Source organism: Myotis brandtii, unplaced genomic scaffold (assembly GCF_000412655.1).
Source record: "Myotis brandtii unplaced genomic scaffold, ASM41265v1 scaffold142, whole genome shotgun sequence".
In the NCBI taxonomy this organism is placed as follows: domain Eukaryota; kingdom Metazoa; phylum Chordata; class Mammalia; order Chiroptera; family Vespertilionidae; genus Myotis; species Myotis brandtii.
The window spans coordinates 718,280-730,918 of record NW_005355081.1 but is presented as its reverse complement, the minus strand read 5'-3'; the positions used below and the strand labels follow the sequence as shown (position 1 = coordinate 730,918).

General features: G+C 33.8%; 1 long non-coding RNA gene across 1 annotated transcript in view; it reads right to left on the bottom strand.

Annotated features, from left to right (window-relative positions):
* Positions 1-5,567: 5,567 nt before the first annotated feature.
* The window catches only part of LOC106725188, an 8,198-nt gene continuing 1,126 nt past the window's right edge, over positions 5,568-12,639 (bottom strand). The window contains exons 2-3 of the long non-coding RNA XR_001361053.1: positions 8,200-8,210; positions 5,568-5,654 (exon numbers count right to left, since the gene is read on the bottom strand). This is a non-coding gene — a long non-coding RNA (uncharacterized LOC106725188). The remainder of the gene's footprint in view (positions 5,655-8,199; positions 8,211-12,639) is intronic.

The following is a 12,639-nucleotide window of genomic DNA, read 5'->3' as shown; positions in this document are numbered from 1 at the left end:
ACCTGCCTTCCCACCTCATGTGACTAGCAGATCCCAAGACCTAGGAGTCCTCAATTTATTGTGTAGGGGGAGACCAAATAAATTAAAAGGTGATAAATTTGAAAGCATCAGAGTGGATGTGTGAGTCTGTAGAGATAAAATATTTATTTGTCTTTTTCTCATCATGATGGTACACTTCGGAATAATATTCTCTGAATTTCTGTAGTATCACCATAGGCTTGAGTATTGTTTTTAAGGAGGTAAATTTAGCTTTTATAGATAGTTGCTATTATCTATTCTGAATTGTTTTGATCATCTGTATATAACTCACTACAGAGTGGTTACTAAGTGATTTATCCCTATTACCCCATCAGCTCTGACAGCTCTGGGAAAGTTGAAATCCCTATGGTATGATAATACCTGCTCCACTTAGCATGAAGTGCACAAATGCAAAATTCTGTCACACAGGTTAGAACCCTAAAAAGGTTCAGGGCTATAAATAATCCAATATACTTATACTTCTCTTTATGCATTAATAAAAACATTAATTATTCCTGAATTTTAGTACTGAAAGTATCCCAATCATGATGAAAACCTTAGCAAAACTCACACATTTCAGACACTCATCTAGATAGTCATAAGAAAGTGAGGAAACATGATTATTTGATTATATTCTCAGGAAAAGAGTCTAAAGTATATTAATAAATACAACATAAAAATTGTTTGGGAAATTATATTTGGTATTTAATTAATAAGTTGTATTAATTAGGTTAATTAACAAGTATCCTACAATCAATTCTAGTATGTAGTTGTCAGTGCTCTGAGGGATACATTTAAAACTGATGGCTAAGAAAATATCCCCTATTCTGTACTGAGAATATGTTTTAATTTAAATTATCACCAGTGAAATATAGAGGGAAGTTTGGGTAATGGAGTTACTTAGAAATATATTTATGCATTCATCAATGCTTTCAATTGCCAACCCCTTATTGAACACCCATTGGAGCCTCATTCTTGGCTAACTTTTGAGGATGCAAGGTTGAAAATGCATCTTTCCTCCCAGCTGGCATAACTCAGTAGTTGAGCATTGACCTATGAACCTGGAGGTCATGGTTCGACTCCCTGTCAGGGCACATGCCCAAGTTGTGGGCTCAATCCCTGAAATCAATAAAAATATATTAAAAAGAAAATGCATGTTACAGATACGGAGGTCACCTAATCTCTTAGTTTAGACAAAATACAGCAGAAAAGGAACTCCATAAACAGGTAAGAGGCATTTTGTAGGTATGCAAAGTCAAAAACAATAAAGGATCAATAATGCTATTAGTTTCAGAGTTTTCAAATTTTGGACTGAATTTATTGTTGTAGGAAAAAAATAAAACAAATCCTTATATGCAAGCACAATAGATGAAATTAATCAAAGAATATACTGGTTTGTGAGGTGTTTGATGGACACTCAAGAATGGAAGAAAAGAAGACTGAAGGCCTCCAAAGTCCTACCTGATCAATGTCTGCCCTTAATCCTTCCCACAACCCAGCAAGATAGTCCCTAAAGAAAAAGCTGATATAGTCCAATTTGTTTATTTTCTCCTTAGTTTCTGTTGTCCTCACAGATGTTTCTGTAAACATATTGCTATGAGAGATGTCTGAGATTTTGCTGCCAATGATTTCTTCTAGGATTGTTATGGTTTCATGACTTACATTTAAGCCTTTTATCCATTTTGAGTTTATTTTTGTATATGGTGTAAGTTGGTGGTCTCATTTCATTTTTTTTTGCATGTATCTGTCCAATTTTCCCAACACCATTTTTGAAGAAACTGTCCTGACTCCATTGTATGCCCTTGCCTCCTTTGTCAAATATTAATTGAGCATAATGGCTTGGGTCAATTTCTGGGTTTCTGTTCTGTTCCATTGGTCTATATGTCTGTTCTTGTGCCAGTACCAGGCTGTTTTGAGTACAGTGAATTTATAGTATAACTTGATATCTGGTATTGTGACCCCTCCAACTCTGTTCTTCTTTCTCAAGATTACTGCAGCTACTTGGGGTCTTTTTTGATTCAATATAAATTTTTGGAGAGTTTGTTCTAGGTCTGTGAAATATACCATTGGCATTTTAATAGGGATTGCATTGAATCTATAGATTGCTTTTGTAGTACGGCCATTTTAATTATGTTGATTCTACCAATCCATCAACACGGTATATTCTTCCACTTGCCTATTTCTTCCCAGAAACCATCGCTTCCTCACTCCAATTCATATAATTCATTCATTTGACAAAGCTGCTAGCTTCCATACTAGTCCAATCATCAGAAACTGTACCAATTATGTTTTTATTATAGTAAAGGGTCAGTTAGAAGGCTACATCTTAGATGTATGGTCAATATGATGTAGTAAATCAAATAAAAGATAATTAGTATAATCATCCATAAATTAGTTACTTTTCTAATCTGATGTTTTTATTGTAATGAATAATTGTCTAAAAGTTGTCCTTAAAAATAAAATTGCACACATTTTCTCAGTTCCCAAGTGCTATATTATCATATCATGGAGCTCCATGATTTTTTCTTAGTAAGAAAATATATTTATGAAAAAAATAATGACAGTGGAAAGAAAAATGATATTTAATAGACAGTAATTACATTTTTCTCTCTTAATTAAAATTTATCTATTCCACAAACTAATAATTTGTTGATCACAATTAGGTAAAGCAGCAGCTTAATAATTCATAATGAATACATGACTACTTTAGTTCAAGTCAAAAACACAACCGAAAAGCATATTTATAAATTGCCTTGTTGACAGTTACACTTTGTCAATGCAGACAATTGGGTGCAGAATTCCTAAAAAGATCTGAATCTCCTTTGTGAAGCAGGCAGGCAAGAAAAATAAGGTTGAATTGTAAGAGCAGACTTTGTGTTCTGTCTCACTTCATTTTGTGAGTAACTAGCAGGCAATTTAAAACAAAATTTAATATGATGTTGAATTCATTAATTGTAAAGCAATAGATAAAATTAAAACTATTATATTACATGCAAATCTTAATTATCGAGGTTTTAAAATATCTAATTATTTTGAAGAATTCATTTCTATTTGTGTGTATGTAGCTGTTCATCAACGTGACAGTGATATTTTAGCTAAAGATTTTCTGAAAATATTTAGTTCATATGTATTCTCACAAATTTCAACTTAATATGATAAAATATGACAGCAGCAAGATTATTTTTACATTTCTGAAAAATCTTCAAAAAACTAAAATTATACTGATTCTTCTTCCATTCCAAAAATCAATAATACCAACTATATGAAGGAATATTGTTTGAGATAAACTTTAGGCATGTAAAAGTTAAAGTATTTTCCTAAACTCCTAATTATAAAAATACTAGAGGCCCAATGCACGAATTCGTGTACCAGTGTGGTCCCTCAGCCTGGCCTGCGGGATTGGGCCGAAACTAGCTCTCCAACATCCCCCAAGGGGGCCCAGATTGCGAGAGGGCACAGGCCAGGCCGAGGGACCCCACCAGTGCATGATCGGGGCCGGGGAGGGACGCAGGAGGTTGGCCAGCCGGGGAGGGATCGTGGGCGGGCTCCAGGGTGTGTCTGGCCCATCTAGCTCAGTCCCAATCAGCTGGATCCCAGCAGCAAGGTAACCTACCGGTCAGAGCATCTGTCCCCTGGTGGTCAGTGCACGTTATAGCGAGTGGTTGAGCAGCCTTAGCATATCATTAGCATATTACACTTTGATTGGTTGAACGGCCAACTGGTAGACCGGACACTTAGCATATTAGGCTTTTATTATATAGGATAAGAAAAGCAAGTGACTTTCAATTAAAATGCATGGAATAAACATTTGTCATTTATTTGTATTTCTGAGTTAAATGAGTAATAAAATTAAGAAATGTCTATCTTACCAATTGCATCTTCTCTATTTACATTTATTTTTAGTTTGATGTAGTCCCATTTGTTTATTCTTTCTTTTGTTTCCCTTGCCTGAGGAGACACATCCAAAAATATTGCAGACAGCAATGTCAAAGAGTTTACTGCCTATGGTTTCTTCTGGAAGTTATATGTTTTCAGGTTTACATTTAAGTTTTTAATAAATTTTGAGATAATTTTTGTATATGTTATGAGATAGTGATATAGTTTTAGTTCTTTGCATGTATCTGTCCAGTATTCCAAACACCATTTATTGAAGATATATTCTTATCCCATTTTAAATTCTTGCCTCCTTTATCATAGATTAATTATAAATTAAACCTACAATGCGATATCACTTCACACCTGTCAGACATCAATAAATAAAAAATAACAAGTGCTGGCAAGGATGTAAAGAAAAGGGAACCCTTGTGCTCTATTGGTAGGATAGTAAATTGGGTCAACCACTGTGGAAAACCGCATGGAGGTTCCTGAAACAATTAAAATTAGAAGTACCATATGATCCACCCATTCCAGTTCTGGGTATTTAACTAAAGAAATCCAAAAAACTAATTTGGAAACATATCTGTACTTCTATGTTTATTGCAGCATTATTTACAATAGCCTAGATATGAAACAACCTAAGTGTTCATCAATAGACATATGGATAAAGGTGTGCTGCATATATATTGTAGAATGTTAGTCATTAAAATGAATGAAATATTGCCATTTGTGCAACATGGATGGACCTAGAGGGTATTATTCTAAGTAAAATAAGCCAGACAGAAAGACTAATGCTATATGATTTCACTTATATGTGAAGTCTAAAAAACAAAATAAGTGAACAGACAAAACGAAAACAGATATAGAGAATAAATTAGTGGCTGCTAAATGGTAGGTGTTTTGGGGGGATGGCTGAAAAATGTAAAAAGGATTAAGAAGTACAAATTGCCAGTTATTAAAATAGTCATGGGGATATAAAGCACAGAACAGGGGATACAGTCAATAACATTATAATAACTATGTATGGCATCATATGGGTACTAGATTTACACCTGAAACCTATAATATTGTATATCAATCATAATTGAAAAATAAATTTTAAAAAGTTTAAACAAAACATTCAAGAAATTTAAAGCATTAAGAAATAAGTAAATTTGAAATATTGAAAAGGAGGCAAAAATATACAATGGACTAAAGACAGCCTATTCAATTAATGGTGCTGGGAAAGTTGGACAGATATGTGCAAAAAATGAAACTGGACCACCTTGTTACACCACACACAAGAATAAATTCAAAATAGATTAAAGATTGAAATCTTGGACTTGAATCTATAAAAATACTAGAAGAATACACAAGTAGCAATATATTGGACATTTCTCATAGCAATGTCTTTTCCTGGTATATCTCCTTGGCAAGGTAAACAAAACAAAATAAACAAATGGGACTACATTAAACAAAAGTTTTTGCACAGCAAAATAAACCATCAACAAAATGAAAAGACAACCGACTGAATGGGAAAACATACTTGCCAATGATACATCTGAAAAGAGGTTAATATCCAAAAATCAATAAAACAAACAATCCAATTAAAAAATGGGCAAAAGTTATTTGATTGATTTCTTCCTGCCCCCCACCCCTTACCCCCTGTCCCTTCCCTCTGACATTCCTCAGTCTGTTATATGATTCCATGTCTCTGGTCTGTTTTGTCTGTCAGTTTATTTAGTTCATTAGATTCCATATATAAGTGAGATCATGTGATACTTGTCTTTCTCTGACTAGCTTATTTCGCTTAGCATAATACTCTCCAGGTCCATCCATGCTGTCTCGAAGAGTAAGAGATCCTTCTTTTAAAAATAGGACATCTGTAATAATTTCAACAGATAAAACTTTTTAAAAATTGGGCAAAAGACCTGAATAGACACTGGCCCAAAGAGGACACACAAATGGCCAAGAGACATATGAAAAGATGCTTGAGTTACTAATCCTCAGAGAAATGCAAATCAAAACCACACTGAGGTATCATCTCACACCTGTCAGAATGGCTATCATCAATAAATCAACAAAAAACAACTGATGGTGAGGATGTGGAGAAAAGAGAACTCTTTTTTACAATTGGTAGAAATGCAGACTGGTGCAGCCACTGTGGAAAGCAATATGGAGTTTCCTCAAAAAATTAAAAATGGAACTTCCTATGACCCAGTGATTCAACTTCTGGGAATTTATCTGAATAAACCTGAAATACTAATTCAAAAGAATATATGTACCCCTATGTTCATTGTAGTTATTTACAATAGCCAGGATTTGGAAGCAATCCAAGTATCCATTAGTAGATAAGTGTATAAAAAAGGTGTAGTACATATACACAATGGAATACTACTCTGCTGTAAAAAAAAAAAAAAAAGAAAATTTTACCCTTTGGGACAGGATGGATGGAGCTAGAGATTATTATGCTAAGTGAAATAAGCCAGTCTGAGGAAAATAAGGACCACATGATTTCACACACATACGGAATTTAATGAACAAATTGAACTACCAAGCAAAATAGACACAGACTTAGATAGAGAGCAGACAGACATCTCTGGTGGGGATGGAGGGGGTAGTCATAGAGGGATGAAGCAAAAAAGAAGAAAAAAAGAGAGAGAACTCATATACATGGACAACAGTATGATGATTATGGGTGGAGGTGGAAGAGAGCATAGAGGGTATAAATAGTGATAAAATAATTAAATTAATTTTAGAAAAAAAGAATGTGGTTAAAATAATTGATACTTGATAAAAATAAATAAAAAAGAAAATAAAAATAAATTAGAATTGACCAATAATCCCAATAGATACCTTATTTAACTGACCAATAGAATGGGGAATGTTTAGATAAAGAGAGAAAACAAAGGACAACACTACTCATGTAGGACTTCATCACAGATACTCAGAATTAACACCATTCTTTACCTACTGGATTTCAAAACTGTCTAATATTAGGCAATTTTCTATAAATATACATATTATTAAAATACATCAATAAGAGTTATAAAATATAAAGATTGCTATAAAACAATGAAGACATTGACAACATGTGTTCCTCAATATGCTGTGGGTTTCATAGATATAAGACCAAGAGTTAGTATATACTGTTGCAAGGAGTCATAACAATATCTGATGGATTCAGTTGCAGAGAACAAAATTTAGGCCAGCTATCCCCATGGGAATAACAAATCATAATGTATTATAGAATTGTCAAATTGATTTATAGAATTTTAGAACTCTGGCAAAAAATGAAAGAATTAGAAGTCTGCTCAGCTTCTAGAAACAACTCCCAGAGCCACACTTCACACCCTAGAATTTGCTGTCATGACATAATCAGGAAAGTGTTCAATCAAGAATCTAAATCTGCAGTATTGGGTCTAGGATTTTATCTCTTTCTTCATTATCTGCATCATCAAATGTGCATGTCATCGTTGTACACAGTGAAGTCTCCACATACAATAGATGCTCAAGAACACACTCAAAGAACAATTTTATTTCATATCAAGATGCTGTTTCCAGTGATTTTCTTACAATTGCTCCTATCAAGCAATAAAGACAATGGTTTTCACAGATTCTATAAAAACAATAGGAAGATTATAGTTTCAATTGGATGTATGATTGCCTGTCCAGCATCATGCTAATTTCATAAGCAAAGGCAAGAGAGGTAATTTAAGAAACAACGAATAAATTAAAAGTACCAAGGTTTCTGGTTTAACTGTTTATGAAAAGACTTAAAGTGGAAAATTCTTTAAGAAAAAAAAATTACCTTTTTTACATACTGAATTGTATAAATTACATTGGCATTCTAGCTAGATTTTTTTCCCCTGAGAAGGAGGAGGTTGATTAGACTATCTATGCTGATTATTAATTTTTGCCTGAAATAGTGAAGCAGAACAGCATATGCCTTGAGCCATCTAATTTTATTCAGTTTGTGTATCAGTTTAATCGCTTGGCTTTCCTGTTTGCTCCTGTGGTACTAGTAAGTGTAGAATGATTTGCAATACTCTTTTCTGAGAAAATGAAATGCCCTCAGAGGCCTTGCGTGAGAGACAAGTACTTAATGTGAGAAGAGTTTTGTTCTGTGTCACTTGAACCTTGGCCTTTCCACTAGAGCTTTTGACAAGAGTACTAAATCTGGAAGTAGCCTCTGGTTTATCCTATTATGGGCATTTGTGTGCCTTAAGCATTGGACTGAAACCTCCAATTCATTTCTAAGAGACCTTAGACACTGGCCAGATGGTAGTTCTTTTAGTTAAAATAAAACTGAGTTTAACCTTAAACCTAGATGTGAACTATTCCATAGCACATTTCCTTATGGAACATGGTTCTCCTTTACTATTTTTTTTAAATATTGTGCCCAAAGAAAACCTTTGGCTATGAAACTTCTAATTTAGAAATAATTATAATATGCTATTGATGACAGGATATTCTGTTTCTTTATATGTTACTTTGGTATTCTCTATAAATTATTTCTTGAGACTTAGTCATACTTTCCTACTATGTACCAGGCACTTTACAATCACCATCTCATTTAATGGCCAGAGTAACCTGCTGAAATTACTCTTCAACCATTTTATTGGTTGAAGAAACTAAAGTTCAAAGAAATAAATTAATTTTTGAGGTCTAGTAAGAAATAGGTAATTAATTTATATAAAGACCTGAGTACCTTCAAAGTCTATACTCATTCCACTAAATTTCAAAGCTGTTACAATCTTCCAGCAAGGTACCTAAATCAGGTAGACATGTCAAAGATTATCTCAAATAGCTCCCTGTGAGTTTCAAATTTTATGGCAGTCTCATGGAAACCATGCAGCAACTTCATTTCTTTAATATGACTTTTTTTCTGTCCTTTTCATTCAAACTGGCCTCATCCACAAGCTGATTCACCCATGGTCCCATTCCTTGCATGTGTCTGCAGGACAATTAGGTTCTGGTCAGTATCAAACAGTCATAGGAACAAAGCCTTGGGTCTGTTGACTACAAAGAGAAAGTTTTAGTCAAAGTAAAAGTAAAATCTAGGTGTCAGTTGTATTTTAACTCGAGAGCAAGAAAAACAGAATGACCCCAAAAACCACAACTTGCAAAACCAGAGTGACACCATGACGGACATCAGGACCCAATGCAATGATTACTCCACCCTAATGCCAATCAATAAACAGAGACCACGATCCTAACTCCCTTAATCACCATGATTAATGATTTTTCCCCTATATAACCCATCCCTTAAAAACAATCTGGGAGAACAATACCACACCTGTGACTTCAGGTATGGCACCGTTTCCTTAAATAAATCTTTATTTCCTTTGCTGCAAACTCCTGTTTGTGCTTGATTGGGCTTTGATACATGCAGGTGGATGGATTCCTTTAGTTCAGTAACATTATGTTTCACCTCAGAAATAATTTACATTTTGTATTATACTATACATCTGCAAGTGCTTTAAAAACATTCAAAATTATTTACGTTAAATTATTTTTAAAGTGATGGAGAGAAATTTATGCTTTTGGATGTTACATTATGTTTATTTTGTTACTTTATCCAATAATTATATAGAACTTTGTATTTACAAAATTAAAGGGACATGCACACCAGTTTGAGAAGCACAAAACAACATAACACAGGAAGTTAATGGTATGAACAAGGCCATGAAGGCAAAAATGAGCTTGGCAAGGTAAGCAATTTTAGTGTGGGTGAGAAATACGATACAAATGGGCATGTGCCATGTTCACTGGGGTGGAAAAGCATGAGTTACAGTAATTCTTTTTAATTAACTACCTGCCAATCTACTTGGAAGAGAGTAGAGAACAACTATTCTATGAAAGCGATTAAATGAAATCCAAGACAACCATTATTAAGTGATTAATAAAATGACAAGCATTATGCTAGTTGCCAGAATGGTATAAACATAATTCCGCTCTCAAAACACTAACAACCTAGGGGAAGAGACAGACACAGCAAATTATAATTGCATATAATGTGATAAGTATCATAATAGAAACATTCAGAGAAAACACAGGAACCATAGAAGAAACTGTTGTATCTGGGCTGCAATCTTGCCTGGGTTTTTAAGAATTTGGTATAGTAAAAGAGTGAAGAGTAACACACAGGTATGAAATAGCTTGATGTGTTTTGTGAATGTTAAATAGATTAGCAGGCCTCATTGCAAAGGAAAGCTGATGAGGGTTATAAGCATAGAGGGAGAAACACTATGAAAAGTGAAATAAAAATAATAAGAAGCCTTTAAATGTTCATGTGGCTTGCCTTAGTTTTCTTTTATAAAACTCAAATGCCCTTGTAACAAGTGTTCAGTAGCTGCCTCCTCTACTAGACTGTAAAATCGAAAATCACAGGGGCTGTGTCTTATCCTCTCCTGCTTAGCATAGTTTTGGACACACAGCATGCATGAGGCTGTGGGGAAAAGGGAAGGAGAATGCGTAATTGATACTGTGCACCAGACAGCCAGTGATTAAAAGGTCATAGTGAGGGAAGTAGCATATGGAAAACAGTGTCTTTAGAAGACATGACTGGAGGTAATATAAGGTTTGGCATAGATGGCGGGTGGAGGAGATATTAGTTCACACTCGGAGCTTGCCCCTGGGATAGTGAGAGGCCTGGGGAGAACAATAGCAGACCACTTAGGGAAGAAAAGGATAAATGAGAGACATATGCTCAAGATACAATTTTGAAAAGTAGTATAAAATATGCTGAAGGAAAAAAAAAACACAAGATAAAAAGAAGGCTACTCATTTCCAATCTGAAGAACAGAAGGGAAAAGGATGACTTTGAAGGAAAAGAAGCTAGTTTGGGTGCAGAAATTAATAAGACGTGGTAAGAAATATAATTTGAAACTACTAAGGTTTGTTTTGAAGTAATTTATCTGCATAGGATCTTTTGTTGATGAATTTTATTTTTCGATGTTATAATTTAAGAGTAAAGATAATGCTATAATTCTTTAAGCTTGCTTTACTGATTTATACATTTTTAAGCCACACTTTGAATGGCCAATTTATAAATGTATCATTTTTTAAAATGTATCCTCATTTTGCTTAGAAATATGAATTCAGACCTGCATTATTCACACTGATTTTAACAAGCAAGGATTTACATCATTTGGAAATAATTTTAGAAATGTTTCATTTTATTTTATGCATGCACATCTAGTCTTCCCCCTAAAATGGCAAGCTTATATCTTGATTAGAGTACAATGGAGTAAGCCCTTGAAAATCTCATTCTAAACTTACCAATGTTAAGTAGTGAAGGAACTTTGGACTCTTTCATAACAATATTCCACTTTTTTTTTCCCTTTCTGCAAGGGAATATTTCAAACCCCTTCTTTAGTATTTTCAAAAGGGAAAAACCTGCCTGGCATATGATATTTGAAAAACTTTTTTTTCAGATAATGAGGTCATGGGGACTACAGGTCTGAGTCAATAGCAGAAACACATCAAGTTTTCTTAAGCCTTCAATGAAATGCAGAGGGAGACCATTTCAAGGACTCAATCTTTTCTCAAAGTTTTGCTTCCCAATGACCAAATTACAGTAGTGTTTACTTTGCTAACACTCATATGATGAGAATTTTTTAGGTTGATTTTTAGAGTGTCATGGACCAGGTTTCATCCTTACTTACAAACTTAATCCTTAGCAAGAGAAGAAGATGGCTATTTTTTAGGTGCTAAAGAATCATAAGTAAAGTTGAAATAAAGAAAATATTATAAGCCTTTTATAATAAGGTAAAAATGACAGGTAAACCTAGAAGATATGTTTTAAAAATATCCTTTGTTTAAAGAAAGAATGCAAAATATTAAGAATGAATAATATTTGAAACTTTATTGGAACTGCTACAGGAAAAATAAGGAAAGCAATAATAAAGATATTTGATTCTAAAAGTTCTAGTAGGATACATTGCATCAAATGAATTTAGGAAATGGTATAGAGGCCCAGAAAAGTATCACCAGGGAAACACTGATATTTTCCTCTTATTTCATAAAATAGCAAGCAATAAATAGTGGGAAGGTGAAGAAGAAACTTCTAAATAAAATAAAATCATATATCTCTGGATTAAAGTATATTGTATGGGACACAAATCTCTGTATTTTAAATTTTAAAAAAGGCAAACTCTAACACATCCAAGTTTACACAAGCAAACGTTTATAGTACAGGTATACATGTATAATTCTTATTCATGATATGGAAGATATTCTTGTTTCTGATTCTAAATTTAGATGGATACACAGTCCAAATCAATTTTGTTAATACTCAAAAATATGTGTCAATATATATTTTATCTTAGGCATTGTAAGATTTTTAAATTACACTATAGTACATTAAGAAATGATGCTGGAGGAATATATCCCAAGAAACTAGAAACACCAGTCAGAAAGGATATATGCACCCCTATGTTCATAACAGCACAATTTACAATAGCTAAGATTTGGAAACAGCCTAAGTGCCCATCAGCAGATGAGTGGATTAAAAAACTGTGGTACATCTACAAATGGAAGACTATGCTGTGGTAAAAAAGAAGGAATTTTTACCATTTGCAACAGTATGGATGGAACTAGAGAGCATTATGCTAAGTGAAATAAGCCAGTCAGAGAAAGATAAACATCATATGATCTCACTCATTTGTGGAGTATAATGAACAACATAAACTGATGAATAAAAACAGATCCAGAGACAGAGAAGCATTGATCAGACCATCAAACCTCAGAGGAAAGGTAGGG